The 19,998-nt window shown below is 46.3% G+C and overlaps 1 protein-coding gene across 4 annotated transcripts in view; it reads right to left on the reverse strand.

Annotated features, from left to right (window-relative positions):
• BCOR (BCL6 corepressor) overlaps positions 1–19,383 on the reverse strand; it is a 162,090-nt gene extending 142,707 nt beyond the window's left edge. For 2 of the 4 annotated variants that reach the window (XM_083172621.1, XM_083172616.1), the window contains exons 1-2: positions 17,978–19,383; positions 1,857–1,906 (exon numbers count right to left, since the gene is read on the reverse strand). The gene's annotated coding sequence lies outside the window, so the exon portion shown is untranslated. Of the gene's footprint in view, positions 1–1,856; positions 1,907–17,977 lie in introns of those variants that run through there. The other 2 variants (XM_083172619.1, XM_083172618.1) reach the window with 1 other exon arrangement.
• Between the last annotated feature and the right edge of the window lie 615 nt (positions 19,384–19,998).

Raw genomic sequence — 19,998 nt, forward strand, 5'->3', positions numbered from 1 at the left:
CTGGCGATTGGCTGACGGTGGCTCCATCTATACGAGCAAGATGAACACAATATGTGCATATAGGGTAGGTAAGGATACAAAACTGGGCCACGCAGAAGCGGTATACAATCAAATGCAGTGCAAGCAGCACTTATTCTAGATCCCTTGTTTCACACCAAACTGATACATTTCATTTTGTTTGGCTTCCGCCTTTAAATTTTAAACCCCTCCCTTTTGCAATGCAAATCAATGTGGCAATTACCATCTAAAAGCTCTGCCGGCCCTAGGTCAATGTAAATTGATCATTGTCCGCCTTCTACAGAATAACACCGGGAGTCTGTGGAGCGTAATGAGATTATCCTGGAAACTGTCTTCTAGATCACAAATTATATTTCATGCTGTCAGGATCTTTTCCTAGCGGACTCCCTTGCATGTCTAATCACAAGGCTCCAAAACTCATTAGTTTAGGAGATGGTGGGGGGACATAATCCTTCATCTGCCACTAGCGCAGCAAATGAATGCAGTAAGGAATGGGTTAATCCCTAGGAAGAGATCCTCTCCTCTTTAATTCATAGGCTATGCATGCTCCATCTGTCTCCAACCTGCCCCCATCCTCAAACCCATTGTACGCAGCCACGGCATTTGCAGACGCTATAAAACTAAATCAAGTATTTTATGCAGCATTTCGAGCAGCCCGTAGAGACAATTTTCATATCAGCAAGTCATTTGTACACGCTGGCTGCCCTATGGGCTGTGTTTCTCTGCCAGATCTCAAAAGGACTAGCTTTGTGGGGTATATCATCCATTGTATATATATTTATTTTCACCCATGTGACCCCCAACAGACCAGGACAACAACTTGTTTTGGTGCGGTTTATTATTATTTAATATATACTTTTTTCTTTAGAGTCAGGAAATGCTATTACATCTTCTCAAAAGTTGCCCGTCAAGTCCAAACATCTTTCAGAAACTGAATTACAAATTAAACCTTTGAGTGCCAACATCTGTGTGAGAGGTGTGCAAAATATACACTAAAAATGTTAGCTTGGCGAATTTCACACCAATTTTTTATAAATTCCCTTGGCACTCAACGGGTTAAGCATGTACTGAGCTGGTTATGCTTAACAAGTGTTAAACAATATTAAGGCGATATGTGGCCATCCAAGTAGCCAAGCATGCTGGGTGTTATAGTTCCACAATAGCATTGCCTTCTCAGGACGCGATGCCGTCAAAATCCTGGTGGTCGGAATCCCGACGGTCGAAATACCGACCGCAGCAATGCCGGCACTTTCTCCCTCTACGGGTGTCCACAACACCCATAGAGGGAGAATAAACCAGTTTGCCGAGTGTAGCGAGTCACCGGACCCGCTGCGCGGCGAGCCCGCAAGGGGGGAGGGGGCGAAAACAACCCCCCCCCCCCTTGTCGGCACTGCCGCGGTCGGGATTCCGTCCTCGGTATTTCGACCACCGGGATTTCATACTGATTCCCTCAGGATATCTACCTCCACTTTAAATACAATAATAAGCTGTTACTTTAAAAAATTAAGCGCCCATCAATAACATTTGCCTGAAAATGCAGCTAAAAAGTATTACATGTGACATTGCACAAAGATGTCTGCTTAATACAATGTTCACATTTCTGGAACTATACATAACATACACACCGTCATCTATATATACACAACACCTAAACTGGAAGACCTGGATATTAAAGGGTTGCTTAGTAGAAATCGGTAATATTTAGAGATGCTACAATGTACATGACATTCAGCAAATACATTTATTATTACCCTTGATTTATATAGCGCACACATATTCCGCAGCGCTTTACAAATAATACATCTATTATGTATTAATAAATGTAAATGTGCACATACCGTACAGAAAGGAAGCCTAGTGTCCAATCCTTGCCCAAAGTGTTCAATATCTAGAAAGAAAACACGGAAAAGAAATCAGTACATTGTCGTTACGACAAATTGTAAGACAATTGGTACAAAATGAAAAATGAAACCTATTCCCGTACAATGGTAACTAATGAAAGTCTGAAATTAAAGCATTCTTGGCAAAATCATTACACTGTGTACAATATATATATTTATATATATATATATATATATATATATTTTTTTAATATTATTATTATACGTAGCTGTGTTTATTGGAATATTTTCTTCACAATTACACGTTTAAGACATAATTATGGTTTGCGAATCTATCCAGGCTTTTTTTTCTGGCCTGATAAAGATTGCACGTAAACGAGCAGACTTCTAATGCAACTACACAAATCATTCCGTGCAGGCTCCACATAATTGCTCAGGAATCATTCTGCACAGCTCTGATTGTCAGGAAGAGGCTGTTTTGCACTGCAGAGAAGAGAGGCCTATTTGTACCACGTAATGCACTAATCCCATCACTCATCCGGGGTAGGAAACTGCTATGAGAACAGCACTTACTAGAATCTGGAACAAAAAAAATAAAACCGCAAAAAAAATATGCTACATAATAATTGACCATTTAAGAAAAAAAAAATAATAATATATATATATATATATTATGATACCAGATAGCCCAATCAAATCTCACTTAGGGCGGGATGCTATATAGCAGAAATGCGGTAAAAACCCCGTTTTCGGGGTTTCTACCGCATCTCTATATGCTATATGGCGCCTCCGCAGTGTCAGCGCTGCGGAGGGAATCGCCAGCTAAAGCTGGCGAATCCCTGCAGAAGCCTATGGGCTTCTTACCGCAGCGCTGTTTGAGGGATCCGTCACGGATCCCTCCCAGCGTGCCCTGCGGCCGGCGCCGGGGTCTGCGCATGCGCAGATGGACTCCCGGGTCACAGACCCGGAAGTCCAGCGCCGGCACCGCATCGCAAGGGACAGCTCTTACCGCAAGAGCTGTCCCTTGCATGAATAACGGCATATGTTATAGCATATGCCGTTATTAAAAATGCGATGTCCGGCGAAGGGGGGCCGCGGATGTTATAACATCCCGCCCTTAACCAGCTCCCAGCAACTTCAAAAAGGAACAATTGATCAAGTATGAAAGGTAGAAATAGGCACATAACCGTAAATTGTTAACATGTACTGTGTTGGGTTAAACAGAAAAGCTACATGTTTATACCTAGAAGACAGAATAGGCTTAAGGGGCGATTTCTGGGCATTTTCTAAGCAATCTCACTAGGGGCGGGATTCTATATAATGCGCAGCGAAATATGCAAATTACCGGGCTAGTTTCGCGCTGTTTCCGATGCGCTATCTCACCCTTCTTCTCTGTATGCTATATTGTGTCTTGTAACGCTAGCAGTTTGCGTTACAGTGGTGGAGGCGCGTAAAAAAATGTTCCACTCTGCGCATGCGCCCGACTAGAGCAGGGCGGACATGCGCACTGTCCTGTGTCTGACGCCGCCGGTCACGTGAGGTGGACTCTATTTCATGCATAAAAATCTATCTCCTCGCCAGAATAAGCTAGCTAGAAAATGACTTGGGGTGGATTAATAACTCCCCCATCCCTGTGTGCATCCAGCTGAGCACAAGCTTCCATCCCACCGCAGTAAACACCCATGTCACTCACATTCCGCTTGGTAAAAGTGGCGAGGTGTAACACAGTTAAGGAAAGAGCGTTGGATAATATAGCATACGGTGCGCGCGCATCCCCTGTACAACCCTGTGGGGAGAGCAGCGCGCACCGAAAACCTCCAGAATGCGGAAGTGTTGAGAGAAGCACTCATCCGCCTGAGGATATAACATACAGCGGAGGAGAAAAACACCCGGGGCCGCGGCGGTGAGTCATATAGCATCCCGCCCTAGATCCTAGATTTAGAAAATGCCCCACATTGCTCCGTGTGTAGAGGCCATAGTGATAGCTATTCACAACCTAGCACATCGCTATCTGCCAGTGATTAATATCCAGCATGCTGGATAAATCTGCTTAATCGCCGGTCAGGGCCAGTGTTTTCACCAGAGAACACTGGCCCTGACAGATTGCTCAGCACACAGCACAGACACATCGCTGTGCAGCACTGTGTGCTGAGTGATCTACATTGCTCAGATCGCTCAGCAAAATCTCCCCGTGTAGGCCCCTTTACATGGCAAGTGATAAGATACAACTTCATTTGATTTTTTTTTTAAGTATATGATGTGACCAGTGGAGGCTCTGGAGGAGGTGCTGCAGGACAGTTCAAAATTCAAACATGCCATCCCAAACTGACTCACTGGCAGTGGGTGTGGCTCCCCTATTTGAATTTTTAACTGTGCTGCAACCCCACCTCTGAAACTGCCACTGGTTGTCACCAATGATCTAGGGCGGGATGTATTCAAATACATTGCCGCCCTTCGCGATGCCAGCGCATATGTACTAACATATGTGGCTGGCATCGCGGTGCGGTAACGGAAACCCCCTGTGATACCTGTACTGTGGGGGTCTCCTACCTGCTGCCTCCTGCTCCCCTCACACCGGGGACAGCTAAGCAGGCTGTCCCCGGCGCCGCCTCCTCCCCCCTGCATCCGGAAGGTTGTCCGGTTGCGTTGCAAGGGGAAGGAAGGGCTTACCTTACAGGGTCCAAGAGGACCTGCAACAAGGTAAGCCGGAGGGAGGGGGAGAGGGGGGCGGCGAAAAGAAGCCCATAGGCTTCTATAGGGCATCGCCACCCAAAAAGTGGCGATACCCTGGCCGGCGAAATCGGTGCGGACGGGTAATAGTACATATGAAAATGCAGTAAAACATTTAATTTTGATACATATCACCCCTAGTCTTCGACATTATTGCTTAAGCATTAGGTCAACACGTGAAAAAAGGTTGACACGTGAAAAATGTGAACATGGTTAAAGTGTCTACATGAGTTTTTTTTAAGTTTTTTAGGTGTCTATATCGACATAAGTCTACAGTGTACTGCATCCCCTTGCATGGCCCCCTGTGGTGGTCACCATTCTTTAGGCACGCTATTATATTCTTCCACTATGCCCACTAGGATGGTAAAGTAAGAAGAAGTCGGTTTAAAAAAAATCATGAAAAAAATTCATGTTGACCTCTTGACTATGTCGACAAAGCATGTCAACCTTTTCACTATCAACCAATAGTGGTCAACCTAATGACCACATACCCAAATAACTTAGCCATCTTGTGGGGGTGGGAGCCAAGTCGGAGATCAGCAACTATGATCTCTGGATCAGATCCCCACATTGGATCGGGTGTCAATACAGATCCGATTTGGCCACTTTTCACCTGGTCGCCAGATCCGCCGGAATCGGGTGAGAACAGGCCAAATTGGACCAGTGTCTGGACATCTTTTCTGTCTGGGGCAACTAGAACTCTAAATCCATTTTCATATATAAAGAAGAGTTGGAAAGAAACAACAACTATCATTTCAAAAACAAGAAAGTGTACATGAGCTGTCGCTGCCACTGCTCGAGTCACAAGGTGTGTGATGGCAATGCACTATAGACCTTAAAAATGGAAACAATAAGAAAACAGATTACAATGTTGCAACAAATGTAATTCCAAGTTTTAAGTCATGGTTACTGTGTAGGAGGCCTGTGGAGAAATGCATGCCTGATTTTAGGGCTGCTTACAATACATATTTTGTATAAATAACATTGGGGCAGATGTACGAAACCTGGTGAAGTGATAGAAAGTGATAAAGCGGAAGGTGATAATGCACCAGCCAATCATGGTGTTTGAAAAATGACAAGAGATGATTGGCTGGTGTGTTATCACCTTTCGCTTGATCACCACTTTACCAGGATTAATGCATCTGCCCCATTGGGCAGTGTATGTAGTGCCAGAGGAAGCCACCTTGTGTTTGGACACTCCCTGCGGCACTACATGGCACAGCATGCTTTCAAAAGCTGGTGAACACTTAAGTTGCCTTCACCTGCAGAAAGACAGGGTTTTATGCGTGTCTTTGTTGCAGGAAAAGGGTTAAGGCTATAGAAATATATATATTACACACACATCCATACATACATACATACACACACACACACACACACGTATACAGAATTACATGTGGCCACATATCCATATGGGGTGGTTACCAACGATCTGCTCTCGCAGAGCCGTCCTGCCGCTTAGGGAAGGGGGGGAGAGAGAGAGACTCTCCATTAGAGACGTCTGCTGGCTGAGGCATCATCGGGAATTTCAATCATCTTCCTGCTCCCGCCTCTACCAGCGCTATAGGATGGGGAGGGGGTGCACAAGTCACAGACGATTACAGGGTGTGATAGCTCTCGCATCGGAAATGTTACAAGGCGCAGAGGCCGGACAAGGGTGTGAAGCCCTAGAAGAGTGTGGGTGTGTGAACGAAGTGTGCGCCTGGGATTTGTTTGCTAAATGTGTGCGGATGTAATGCTGCAAAATGTGCGCAAGAAAATAAATGCAACGTAAACGGATAGAATCCAAATGTATGCGCTCTGCAGCTTGCCATACAATCTAAAAGAAATTTAGGGCATGATGACAATTGTAGTTCATACAGACCCACAAGCTTGCCGTGTACTCTCAGGATTCTAGCTGTATATGTTATTATGTTCAGTTGCTATGCATTCTGCGTTGAATGGTTTGGTAGAACAGATGAGGATGGGCCACATCTGGATGTCACCTAGGCAGAGTGATCACCTGCAGGGACATGCATGGCTCAGCGATCCACCTTCATCAGGTGCTGCCCATCATCTGTCCATTAGCAGCACGAAGTACTCATGTCGCCGTCTGTGCGCAGGCAGAGATCCTGCTGTGGCCTGCAGGCAATAACACTAGCTGCACCTTCCCTGTGCCATCGGCCTGGCACCAGGATTTAGAACACACACACACATTACATATCGGCGAACTAGGACATTACGATTAGCCTGTCATCGTAATATCTGACAAAAATAAGGGCCAATCGTCATGAAGGGGAGTAAATAAAATATGCACAAATAGGAGAGACCAGGGAGTACAGCGAGTGACTGACAGCACATACAAAGGGAGCACACAGCCGGTCTCTCCGGAGCTCTGTAACCCCGTCCCTGCTGCACTCGGCGGCTATGGTGCACGTTCAGGCTTGTTGTATTACACGCTGCTCATTCGCGTTCTTATTGCCGCTCGTAAATACCCATTTACAAAGCCCGTCTGCCTCTTGGATAACACGCGAGTGCCATTTATTCTATCACAGAGAAAGTTATATTGATTGCTTAATATCGTCGCGAAATGCCATTTAAATAAAAGAAGTCTGGCTGATCTGCACAATATACCAAAAATACACTCCGACACCCCCATCACACACATGTATACATATTCTCAGGCAAAGTACAAAGGAGACGGGAAAACGCAAACACAAGATGATGTTATGAAAACAAACAGAAAGAGGAATGTGAGATAGTTTGTGTGATGGGTGCCAGGCCTGTGTGTAATATGTGTACAGCAAACACGCAGCACAGGCCTAGAGGATGCGCTCCAGGACCTGCTTATCCGCCTTTATTCCCAAGCCTTGCCGCGGACCTTTATTATTAGCAGAGAGGGAAGGGAGGGGGGAGACTGTAGTATCTGCACCGCAACACGGGCGGCAGCAGCAGCAGGACAGCACCGTGCCATCGCTCTCTCTGGCTCTGAGCTGTAGCTCTGCGCTCGGAGGATGTAGCCTCAGCCAGCAGCACGGAGCACTCCGCAAATCCCCGGGCTGCAGTTACCGTAAGCAACGCAGACAGAGTACAGCCAAAGTGCAGCACATGGGGAATAGATCCATCTATAACATGGCCGATATACAGTAACCCTACAAGTCCCGGCCACTGTATAGATAGATGCTGATGACAGCAGACCTGTGCATTGTGTACTTGTAGTGCAGAGGTCACACACGCCTGAAGATGTGCCCTGATGGTGTATACACAGCAAGCTAGGACAAATGAATCGCACTCTACACGTGAATATAACTGAGATACTACTGTATTACACCACGGAACCAGCGCAGGCTTTTTAGAATGAATAATAGTAGCTATTGCACGATGTCCTCCATAGCTTCGTGCCTGCAGCCTGGGCCACTTCCTACCATTACACTGCCGTCTATCCTGTGTTACGTGAGCTGTGGATGTACTGGCAGGAAAGGACATCGCGTTCTCAGTCGTAGTCGGAATTAACGTCACAACAAAAAAAAAAAAAGTTATAGATGTCAAATATCTTTTTAGCTGGGCCACGGATAGGATTCCAACCAGGAATAAAAAAAAGCAACTGTGGTGCGCTTGTTGTCGCGCAATTACGGCACTTTAACTATTGCCAAATGTTAGATCGCGGAGGATGATACATACATGACAATTATATCGTATCAGATCAGCGTAAAATCAGAAATGTGCCCGTATTTTAAGTACTGCTTTATCCTATGTGACAAATGCTTATGCCCCCACGACAGGCACATGTCTATGCAGCGCTGAAGGCGACTACAGGATGTGATTAGGCTCCGGCGTGCCTCCTGCCTCTAGGGAGGATTATCACTGCAATATTGATATTTCTTTTTATCCCGACACTGTATAGAAATGTCTTTGTACCCGCTGTCTGCGTTTTGCCCACGCGAGTACGATATTTACGAGTGACTGAAATGCCACCCCACCCCCACTCGTTGCCAGTTTGGTCACCTAGGGGTTAAGCACGGAGTAATCTCGCAAAACCTGCTCTGCTAGCTGCAGCTCTCTAATCCCCAGCTGCTGAGAGATCGCTGATTGCAGGGATACGGTGTGGAGATAGCAGTGCAATCCTGCAATTAAGCAGCAGAATAGCTAATGGGCTGTGCAAGTCATTGATCCAGAGAATACTTCCTAATTAACTCTCTGTCACCTATTTGTGACAGCGACTCAACATGCAGTTCGCACATGTCCCCTTTCCTGGCCCCCTATATAAGAGGGGCTTCCTGCAGGAGAGATGGGGTTCAGCTTCTTATCAACCCTTTAATGCTGGAGATTAACCCTATTAACACCCGGAGCACTTCATTACCGTCAGGAGAGGTAGAGATGGGAGGACGTGACAGGCATTCGCATGGAAAGATAAACATAGTCCGTGTGCAATCTGGAGCTCAGATACTATTTACAGCGTAACCATATCAGTTATATACGTGTACACATTGCCGCCTGTGTCCGCTATCAGTAATGTGTAAGATTGGGACACTTCCCTTTGGCTCAGAATCTGTAGTTTCCGGGGGGTCGGTTTGTACAACAAGGGTTTTAAATATAGTAGTTTAGAATTTAGAACATCGGAAGTGTGCGCAGCCATGGGGCGCTGTGCGGGTTACTGCTGCCAGTAGATGGCTGCTACAGTACGAGACACGCTGCAGTGCCTAAGACCACCCTCGCTTGCTAATAAAGGACATTGGAAGAGGTTAATCAAGCGAGTGTGCTAATCGATTGATAACAAGGTGGTAATGCCAGCGATCCGCGGCTACACAGACTGCCAATAATCCCCCCAGCGGCACATACAGGGGAGCGGTTAGGTCCGAGAGAAGGACACGAATGTCCTTGAGACACACGTGTATAAGTGTGTGTAAACATGCAGATAGCAGCGCACTGGCCTTATGTACTGAGGGGCGCAGTATGACGGAGGCGGAGGGAGGGGGATTCCTCCAGCTGTAAGAACAGCAATTACAAGCCAGTGAACCATTACAATCTGATTAAACCTCGATTAATCATTTCCCTGCCAGTGACTGAATCACAAAGAGCGTATTATATGCAGCAGAACTCTGATATATGATGCTGTGGGTAAGGTATTTGCATTATTATAGAAGCCATAGTGGTCAATTCAATTAGGTCTCCTCCACCCTCTTCCAGCACTCAGCAGCAGTGGTGCAAGTAAGGGGGTACGGTACCACCCGGCATACCCTGCTGTGCCTCTCCCACCCCTCAGGCAGCTGCCACCGCTGAGAGGTGAAGGAGAGCGTAGTGCAACGCCACAGGCTTCCCCCACCCCTCCGACACCTCCGCCGCTGCCACTGAGAGACTAGAAGAGTGCAGTGCTGCGCCACAGGCTTCCCTCACCCCCTCCGACAGCACTCTCAGCCATTTCAAATATGGCGCAGCTCCTGAGCCAATCAGAGCTTGTGTACAATCAGCCACGGTGATTGGCTGCCTGGCCACGAATCAGCACCATATTTGAAATGGCCGAGAGTCGCCGGAGGATTGAGGGAAGTCTGCGGCACGGCGTGGCACACCCTAGGGTCAGGACCCAGGAGTCACTGCCAGTGGGACCTGCACATGACAGTGCTGCTGTGCGGGGAGAGGGGCATGTGCTGGCATGGTTGGAGTGTGTACGCACAATATTAGCCATGCCCAATATAGTCAACTAGATCGGCATTGGCGGGTCGGCTAGTGTGTATGTTGCTTGAACTGTCAATCACCGGCTGCTTCTGCAGTGGCTGTACGGTCCCGTCCCAACGTGAATCACCCCCTTTCTTTCCACCAGACAATTTGGACATAAACCTTCAGGCCCATACACATTAGGTAATTTTGTGCTCAAAGTAGCTTACTTTTGGCGTTTTGTGCTACTTTGAGCTCAAAATCACCTTTTTTGTAGGGGCGGTTGGTGAGAGCTGATGCATGTTCCCACATCATTGCCGTCCGCCTGTTTTACAGGTAGGGCAGTATTCAATGAGGATAATTCGCCCTGTTTCACGGCGGATTTGTGCTATTTTTGCATTGGAAGGTGATTTTTTGGGTCAGAAAGTGAATCACCCTAATCAACGTGCACTTTTTGCCGTCTTTCTAAGTGATTTTCGCCGTGTAGCAAATCGCCATCTTTTCATGGAGAAGTGGACTTTTAAAATAAAGTTGTTGTTGTTTTACATTTGGTGTAAAAAAAAAAATCAGGAATTTTATTCTGTGAAGGGGCATGCTATTTTTATTCATGTGCACATGAATATATATTTAATTTAAATTTTTTTTTTTTTTTTACACATAGCAGCCAGCAGGGGGCCGGGAGCAGAGAGCAGCTCATTACATATGCACGATCGGGAGCAGTGCATATTTGGTCCCCTGCTGGCTGCCCAGTGTTTTAAACAATTCTTCTGCCACCCCTGACCAACTCCCACCCCCTGGCGCTACTTCTAGTGCTACGCGACTCCACTGCCCTCTTCCACACCACCAGCGGTCCCTCTGGCCCCCTCTCCCGAAACTCCATGCCACTGAAAGCGTCCTCTTCGCCCCCACCACCACCCGCGGATTGCATTTGATTGCATTGCTCCGGCAATTCCATAGATATTCTGTGCAGCACATACTACCTATCAACGCAACATTCAATGGCGTGCCCGCACATTGCGTCGAATGATCCCTTAAAAATTAGTACAATCATTTGATTTATTGGCCAGATGTGGTTGAAATCGAATGATTGCATGTGATATCTCACAAGTGTATGGGCAGCATTACACTTGCTCTATTTTAATTTTTCACTTACCCTGCCAGTTAGTTCAGTGTACCCTGTCTTGTACTAATGTGTGCCACTACAACCTTCTTGCCATGCATTATAAATAAAATGTAATAATAATAATAATAATAAGCAAATAACTTGCCGTAAGGGTTAACCAGACCAATCTATCCCCTCCCAGTGCCTTTCCGTGAAACCAGTAGCAGGTTTTTTTTTTATAACACACTGTAAACACATCCTGCATCTGTGGCTGTAACCCGCACAGAGCGGTCCCAAAAGACAGGCAGGCGATCACACATGGACATTAGAATAACAGCAGGAAGGAACTTTCCCAATATGCTGAGTTTCTATACGGTGTGTAAATCCAGACATGTATATGATCACACGGCACCATTCATAGACAGGTACAACAATGAGAGCCCAGCCTAGAATTATTATCCACTTTGCTAAGTGACATTGAAGATAACAAGGTATCATGTCCACAAAGATAAACGATTTACTAGTTGTGCCACAGTCCCTCCTGTCACTCTAATGGGGCCTACACATACAGCGAGTCGCTGAGCGTTCTGAGCGCGGCTAGATCGCTCAGAACACTGTGTCAGCGCTGTGTGCTGAGCGATCTGTCAGGGCCAGTGTTCTCCGGAGAAAACACTTGACCTGCCTGGCAATTAAGCAATAATATCCAGCATGCTGTATATTAAACCGACGGTTGATAACGACGCGCAGGGCTGCACATCGCTATGCTACTACACACTAGATCGCTTAGAATACGCCTGTAAATTGCTACTCCTACAGATTCAACATGGAAAAGGGGATATTGGGAAAAGAACCTGTGCACCAGTGCCACGTGTAATTTTAGATACAATATGGTATAATATATGATATATGATGATCCACTATTTTATTATATCAAAATGCTTCTGCACTAATAAGTAATGTGGAGGTGCTCCCCTGAGAGTAATAAATGATGCAACAAGAAAGAGAAAAAGTACTCTCAGTTTTTGGGGGCACGCTTTAAATTAAAACTTAACGTTTATTTATAAATTCATTAAAAATAGTTTAGACATGACAGGACAGACATACATTAAACATACACAAATTCTAGAAACTCAATTTTAAAGAGTTCTATATTTAATTGTGGATAGGTTATTATCAAGAAAATATCACCCAATCCAGGAAAAGTTCTGGTTGGGGGCTACCAGTCTCGCACAATTTTAGGTACCACAATATATGGAGTGGACCGCGAATATTTGTTTTTTGCTTACTTTACACCAATAAATGTAAATATTTGCTTATCAGGCCACTAGAGTGGTATTTGACAGGGAAATTCTGCTAGAGATTGTGCTTTCTTGTACGGCCAGTGGTTGATATATAAAAGAAAGAGAAGAAGGGATGGGGGGGGAGAGAGAGAAGAGAGGGGAGGAGAAGAATGAATTTGGTGTCAGTACACCCCTGCAGTTTGTTTGTTATCACGGTGACTGCTGCTGATTGCTCTATCCGGCCTGGCTCAACCAGACCTTACAATTGAGCGGGTCTATCCGTGCGACAATTGCAGATTAAGGTGTGAAAAAGTTGGGTTATTATATCTCTCACTGTTAGAGTGGGTTGGGATCATTTGGTCTATTGCATTATGGTCGAAAGTCATTAGGTCGAATCCATTAGGTCGACATGCTAAAAGGTCGACATGACTCTAGGTCGACATGAGAAAAGGTCGACATGATTCTAGGTCGAAAGGTCATTAGTTCGACAGGTCATTAGTTCGACAAGGTCATTAGTTCGACATTGTCTATGTCGACATTCACAAGGTCGACATGGGGTTTTTCACTGTTTTTTTACCTGAATGTCAACACAGTCGACATGGACACAGTTTAAAGTGCACTGCATCCCCTCGCATCGCTCGCTGCGCTCGCTATGCGTCGGGCACGGTGCCTCGCTACGCTCGGCACACTATTTTATTCTCCCACCACGCCCTAGTGGATGGTAGGGCATGAAATACCGCCTGTCGGCACATGTTGGCTCAAAAAACAGTGAAAAACTCCATGTCGACCTTGTGAATGTCGACATAGACAATGTCGAACTAATGACCTTGTCGAACTAATGACCTGTCGAACTAATGACCTTTCGAACTAGAATCATGTCGACCTTTTCTCATGTCGACCTAGAGTCATGTCGACCTTTTAGCATGTCGACCTAATGGATTCGACCTAATGACTGTCTACCATAATGCAGTAGACCAAATGACCGCATCCCGTTAGAGTGGGTGACTCCCTGGTTGGCAAAAGCCCTTGTAGGGAAATCTACCCTCAATCAATGAGGTTTTGAGCCCAGAAAGTGTACAGCTTCAAGAGACAAGTTTATTGCATTATGGGGTGTCTGTACACGCTGCTTTCTCCCACTTGCTTTGCAGTATTGGTGGGCGAGGAGCGGTGTACTCTACCTTTAAGTGCAATTTGAAAAATCCCAGCTGGATAGGTATATAAAAAAAAGGGATAGAAAATAAAGCAAGTAGACAAGAAGAAGTTATTATTCGTAGGATACAATATATCAAGGATAGGTTTTGGTCAAAAATCACAATAATATCTTTGCGGACACTTGTATATTAGATTTCTACTTGCATAAATTCATCACATTTGTACAATAATAAATCTTTCCATTCACTGAATATAGTCTCTCTCTAAGCAAAATAACTATATAGTTTCTTTTATGCAAATGATTGTGTGCTAAGGGTCACTCTCAGTAATTTTTCTAGCCACAGACAAAACAAGACAGAAAAAACCCTTTTCTTTAAAAATGAGCAGAAAAATCTTTTTGGGTCGTATTCACAAATACTTTTGTGTAATCAGCCCCTTAATAGGGGTCTTACCACCACCCGGATTGCTGCCAATTGGAGTCTGGAGAGAAGTCAATCTGCTCAAAAAAGAATCCCTGGATCTGGGCCTGATTGCGGTGGTGAGGAGGCTGGTACCTCCCTGGTAACTGAAGGTGTAAGCTAGTTGTGGGATAGACAGCTGTTTCGCGGAGGTCCCGCTTCCTCAGTATATCCTGAGTATTCCTCAGTATATTGGTGTAAAGTAAGCAAAAAAAAAATATTCGCGGTCCACTTCATATATTGTGGTAGCTAAAATTGGGTGAGACTGGTAGCCCCCAACCAGAACTTTTCCTGGATTGGGTGATATTTTCTTGCTAATAACCTATCCACAATTAAATATAGAACTCTTTAAAATTGAGTTTCTAGAATTTGTGTATGTTTAATGTATGTCTGTCCTGTCATGTCTAAACTATTTTTAATGAATTTATAAATAAACGTTAAGTTTTAATTTAAAGCGTGCCCCCAAAAACAGAGAGTACTTTTTCTCTTTCTTGTTACTCCTACAGATTGTGAGCAGGTCCCTTCAATCTCTATGTCTGTCTGTAATCACCCAGGTTGTTTTAGCACTGTTCATTCCAATTGTAAAGTGCAACAGAATATGCTGAGCTTTATAAGAAACTGTAAATAAATAAATTGTATAGGCCCCATAAAAGATAGGTGGTTAGTTATTTGCTTATCAATAGAGAAAAGGCTGAATCACACCCCATTCCTCTGCTCTACGAATATGTAGAGTGCTCAAAGCCAGAGGTTCTCTTATACCCCCTTCACATCGCAACTAATTACCGGGTACAAGCCGGTTTCTTGCCGGCTCAACCTGGTAATTAGTGCAATGTGAAAGGGGTTACTGGGTCCCGCAAACAGTTAGCAACACGGCAATAAGAACCGGTAAAAAGTACTAACCGGTTTGTTGGCGTGTTGCTGTGCAGTGTGAATGGGTTAAACGGGTCGAGCGACCCGTTTCCCGTGCACACTATGGAGGAGGCAGTGCTTGGAGCAGTGCAACTCTAAAGCCCCGTACACACGGGGGAGATATATTGCTCGGCCATATATTGCTAGCCATATTGAGCAATATATTGCTGAGTTTCTCCTTTTCATCAGCGACTAGAGATGGTCGCTGATGAAAGGGAACCTCTGCCGGCGGTGCCACAGAGGTAATCAGCTGGTCGCAGGAGCTTGGAATGGGGCTGAAAACGGGAGCGTGCACCCGGCAATTTATCGCCGGGGCAAACTCCCATCACTGGCAATATGGTCACCTGCGTGTGTACACAGCTTTAGTGCTGCCTCCTCCCCCACCCCAGATGACGCACCGACTCCCCGCCATGCCCCCCGGATGATGTCAGCAAACCGGCATTATGGATGTGAACATCCCAAATTGCAGGGTAATGCTGGGATTGAACCGTTTCAAAGTCCCAGTGCGACCCTACATTTTTGCGATGTGAAAGCAGTAAGAGAGTCCTCAAGTACAACTAAACAGGTTATTTTAAGGTTATCCCTATAGATACCACTTTTCCCACCAAAAACCCAGGTCCGTACCCGGTTGCTGGGCACTGTTCTAACCCGGATCAGACTCCGTTTACACTGCACCATGGACTTATTATAAGGTCAGACCTGTTTATACTGAACCCTTGTCATTCACAGACACTCCGTTGAGGCAGACCTCTGCATACATAGGCAATCAGCAGCTTTTATGTATAACACAGGTTGCGCTGTTTACAGGGCACCCTTCCCCTGGTCCGACTGTGGCAGCTACCAAGGTCAAATGCCCTGGTTATTGCAGCAGTGATAAATGTGTTATGTCCTCCTTTCAGTACTTAACAAGCAGTAGTAATCTTAACGCTGTTTGTCATTGTACCGCTTACTCCAAGTATAGATGGTGGGCAGTATCAAGCAACAACCTTTACAGATTTGCTGGCAGCCTACTGCTGCAACATTTCCAAAGTGTCATGCAGCAGTGGGCTGCCAACAACAGAGCGGAGGATGCCGCCGGGGGCAAGGGATGATACTGAACCTCGGCAGAGAGTTAAGGTCCATACACACTGGGAAATTATGCCCAGCGTGTGTGGACAGCCATGGCCGCGGTCATCGGTGTGGGGAAAGCCACTCAGTGCATACACACTGAGTGACTTTCCCCCTGCCCAGCGCCGTCAGCAGGAGGGGGGTGGGGGGGGACTGCTTTGCATAGCGCAGTGCTATGCAAAGCCGTCCTCAAAGCAGCTCATCTGCTGAGCAGCTTTCCCGGCGATGATGCGGGAGCACGCAGCAGCGCTCACTGCTCATCGCCGAGCCATACACACTGGGCAGCTTTGAGCTGAAAGCCACTCAAACTTGATGTTTTGAGCAGCTTTCAGCTTAAAGTCGCCCAGTGTGTATGGGCTGTTAAGTAATGTTAAATATCCAATAGTATATTACTTATCATCACTGCAATAATAAATTAAATATGCCACTGTTAATAAGTACAATTGTTAAATGGCGCCTTTTATTTATTTATAGTTTCTTATATAGCGCAGCATATTCCGTTGCGCTTTACAAAGGGGACAGTGATACAACAAAACAGGGTATTTACAGACAGTCAAAATGTAGGAGGGCCCTGCTCGCAAGCTTACAATCTTTTGTCCTTAAGGCACCCTAAAAGGACAGGTTTTAAGGTGCCGATACACTAGGGCGATTCACCCAATCCCGAAGAATCAGGTTGCAAAAGCGGCCCAAATCAGATGTGTTTGATATCCCATCCGACCCAATGCTCGGTCCTGTGTGGACCCTGGAGATTAACCCGCTTGCATATGAAAGTGATCGAATCGGACCCATCAGCGGCACATTGCGGGTGCTTTCTAGCAACCACAATCTATTGGGTCCAATTCCGTAGGTTTGTGCCAACGGTAAAGTACCCCTGGCACATACCTATGTGCAGGGGCGGACATCGGTGAGGGGCAGGTGTCAGGCAGCAGTGAGCGGCCTGACACCTGCCCAAAAGACTGGCCAGCTGCTGATTGGTTGAGAGAATTCTTTCAGCTAATCAAGGTACGGCCAGTCTTTTGACAGGTTTAAATTCTGCTGTCACTGCTCGCACCACCACCCAGAACCTGCCCAGCATCCACCCCTCACCGCTGCCCGGCTCTCCTGCCACTGCCACTGCTGCAGCTCCCCAGGAGTTTTACATGCGATTTAGGGATTTTGGTCTAGTGTATGGGGGGCTTTATAATGTCAATGCTTGTGTAAAGATGCATTGAAATATATCTAACATCCTTTTGCGTCAAACAGGTCTTCTAATCGCACCATGTCATGGAACAGCTAAGTATCGCCAGGCGTTTTTTCTTGCAGCTTTTGCCATTAAAATGCATCTTATTCACAAAACAGAGCAAAAAGGACACACACACACACTTACTGCATGCAACTGCGGCTGTATCTGCATACTGGAAAACACCAGAACTTATTTCATATTCAAATACAGCTGCAGTAACAAACAGTATATACACATGAAGATTATCATTTTAATCAGCAGAAGCTGCTGGTATGTCCTATCTATCCAAAAACATCAGGAATGATGTATCACAGGACTGGCCAACCTGTGGCTCTCCAGATGTTGTGACATTACAAATCCCATAATGCCTTGCCATGGTTTTGCTATAAGGTAGTGTTAAAACTATGGCAAGGCATGCTGGGATTTGTAGTTTCACAACATCTGGAGAGCCACAGGTTGGCCTATCCTGATGTATCAGAACAGAAGACATGTCTACTATAATACACAGTAATCAATACACATCTGACCTTATTCCAGGGATCTCTCCAAGGATCAGCATCCAGTTACAGGGGAATATTCCTGGGAATAATTGTCCAGTTCCGGAGAAATACTCCTAGGATCAATTGTCCAGTTATAGGGGAGTACTCCTGGGATCAGTTGCCCTGTTACTGGGAAGTACTCCTGGGATCTGACGCCCTGTTAAATGGAAGTACTCCTAGGATCTGTGGCCGAGTTGGAAATACTCCTTTCGATCTGCCGCCCTATTACTGGGAAGTACTCCTGGGATCAGCCGTACAGTTACTGAGAAGTTCTCTTGGAAACAACCATTAATTTACTTGGAAGTATTCCAGGGGATAAGCCGTCCGTTAACTGGGAAATACTTCTGGGATCAGCTGTATGGTTACAGGGGATACCTCTAGAGATTCCTAGCCCAGTTACTGGAGAGTATTCCTGGGATCAGCAATCCGATTACAAGAGAGTTATCCTTGGTTCAGCTGTCCAGTTAATATGGGGTACTCCTGGGTTCAGATGCCTATATTACTGGAGTACTCCTGGGATCAACTGTCCCATTACAGGGGAGTATTCCTGGTTTCAGCTGTCTGGTTACTGAAAACTACTCAAGGGGGTCAGATGTCTGGTTACTAAGGAGTACTCCTGGAATCAGCCATCCAGTTACTTTCCAAGTTTGACAATGGACTGAATTATAACAACAACTACGGTAATCCCCGGCTCTGCGATCTGCTGTCTTCTCCCAGCACAACCCAGCAGTTGCTTCCGTCCCTGGGAGTTCTGGCTGCAGGTGGCCGATCTGGAGGGGAGGGGTAGTGCTTTCCCCCTACACAGAGTACTTTGACAGCGCCATGTTGTTCTCTGCACTCATTTTTCAGCTGATCCTGTTTTAATGGTATCCACTTTCTAAACATGCGCCCTTATTCACCCTATAATACAATGTTAATCACCACCCAATACAGCTCCAAAGAATCGCTCTCCTAGGTCTCAGCTCTATCCTCGCTATAAAGTATATATACTGTGTGTCCCCCGGCCTCCTGCCCTGAGCTAGGAGCACCCCTCAGTTCCCAGCACTCCTCGCCGCAAGCCTCTGACACCCCCACGGGGGATCCTCCCAGCCTGGCTGCTGTATGCTCACCACACAGACTTGTTCCTGTTATTGTTTAGTACGAGCAGACTGCAGCCTCCCAGCCCCGGCGCGCTGCAGTGTAACTCCCCCGTCCCTCCCCGGCACCGCCGCGCTGAGCCCCAGTACACAGCGGCCCGTCAGATACCGATGTACTGTACGTCTGTAAGGCGAGGTCACTGCTCAGTCTCCTGGGGAGCAAACATTGCCGGGACAGCGCTAGCACAGCCTACAAGTTACATATGCTGTCTCCCCTGTCTGTCTTTATTGTGCTTCCCCGGAGCCTGCCCTGACCCTCCCTCCCTTCGTCCCCGCCACTGACTGTCAGTAGTCCGCGCGTATCCCCAGGTTCCCCATCACCACATCGCAGGAAAGTCCGTAGCTTGTCAGCCGAGCAGACGCCGCGCTCTACCCATAAGGCCAGAGAACCGCAATTACCATAGAGCGCGTGTGAGTTGTCTCTGCAGTCGGACTCGGCACGATCATTGCGAGCACGCTGTGCCCTACATACAGGCTGACGGCTCCGATTACGGGCATCAGGCCGAGGAATTGAATGGAAAGGGCCCAAACAGCATGTGTTTAACCTCCGATTCAGATACGATGCGGAGCCGGAGACTGTCATTGCTGCACCAAGGATACATCAGATCCTGGAGTGGGATTGCATGCGATATATCGCAGGAAAAAGGACCACATATGATATCGCGTATGCAATCCTGACATCGGGGACCTTCCCTGCTGGCTCAAGGGGGATTGGCTGCGAGTGCAGGGCATGATGGTAGGGCATAAAATATCGCTTGTTGACACATGTCGGCTCAAAAAAAAAAAAAAGAAAAACCCCATTTCAGCCTTTTGACTGTTGACCTAATGACTGTCGACCTTCAGTCATGTCAACATTCAGTCATATCGACCTAA

This window comes from Crinia signifera, chromosome 2 (genome assembly GCF_055691185.1).
Source record: "Crinia signifera chromosome 2, ASM5569118v1, whole genome shotgun sequence".
Classification (NCBI taxonomy): Eukaryota; Metazoa; Chordata; class Amphibia; order Anura; family Myobatrachidae; genus Crinia; species Crinia signifera.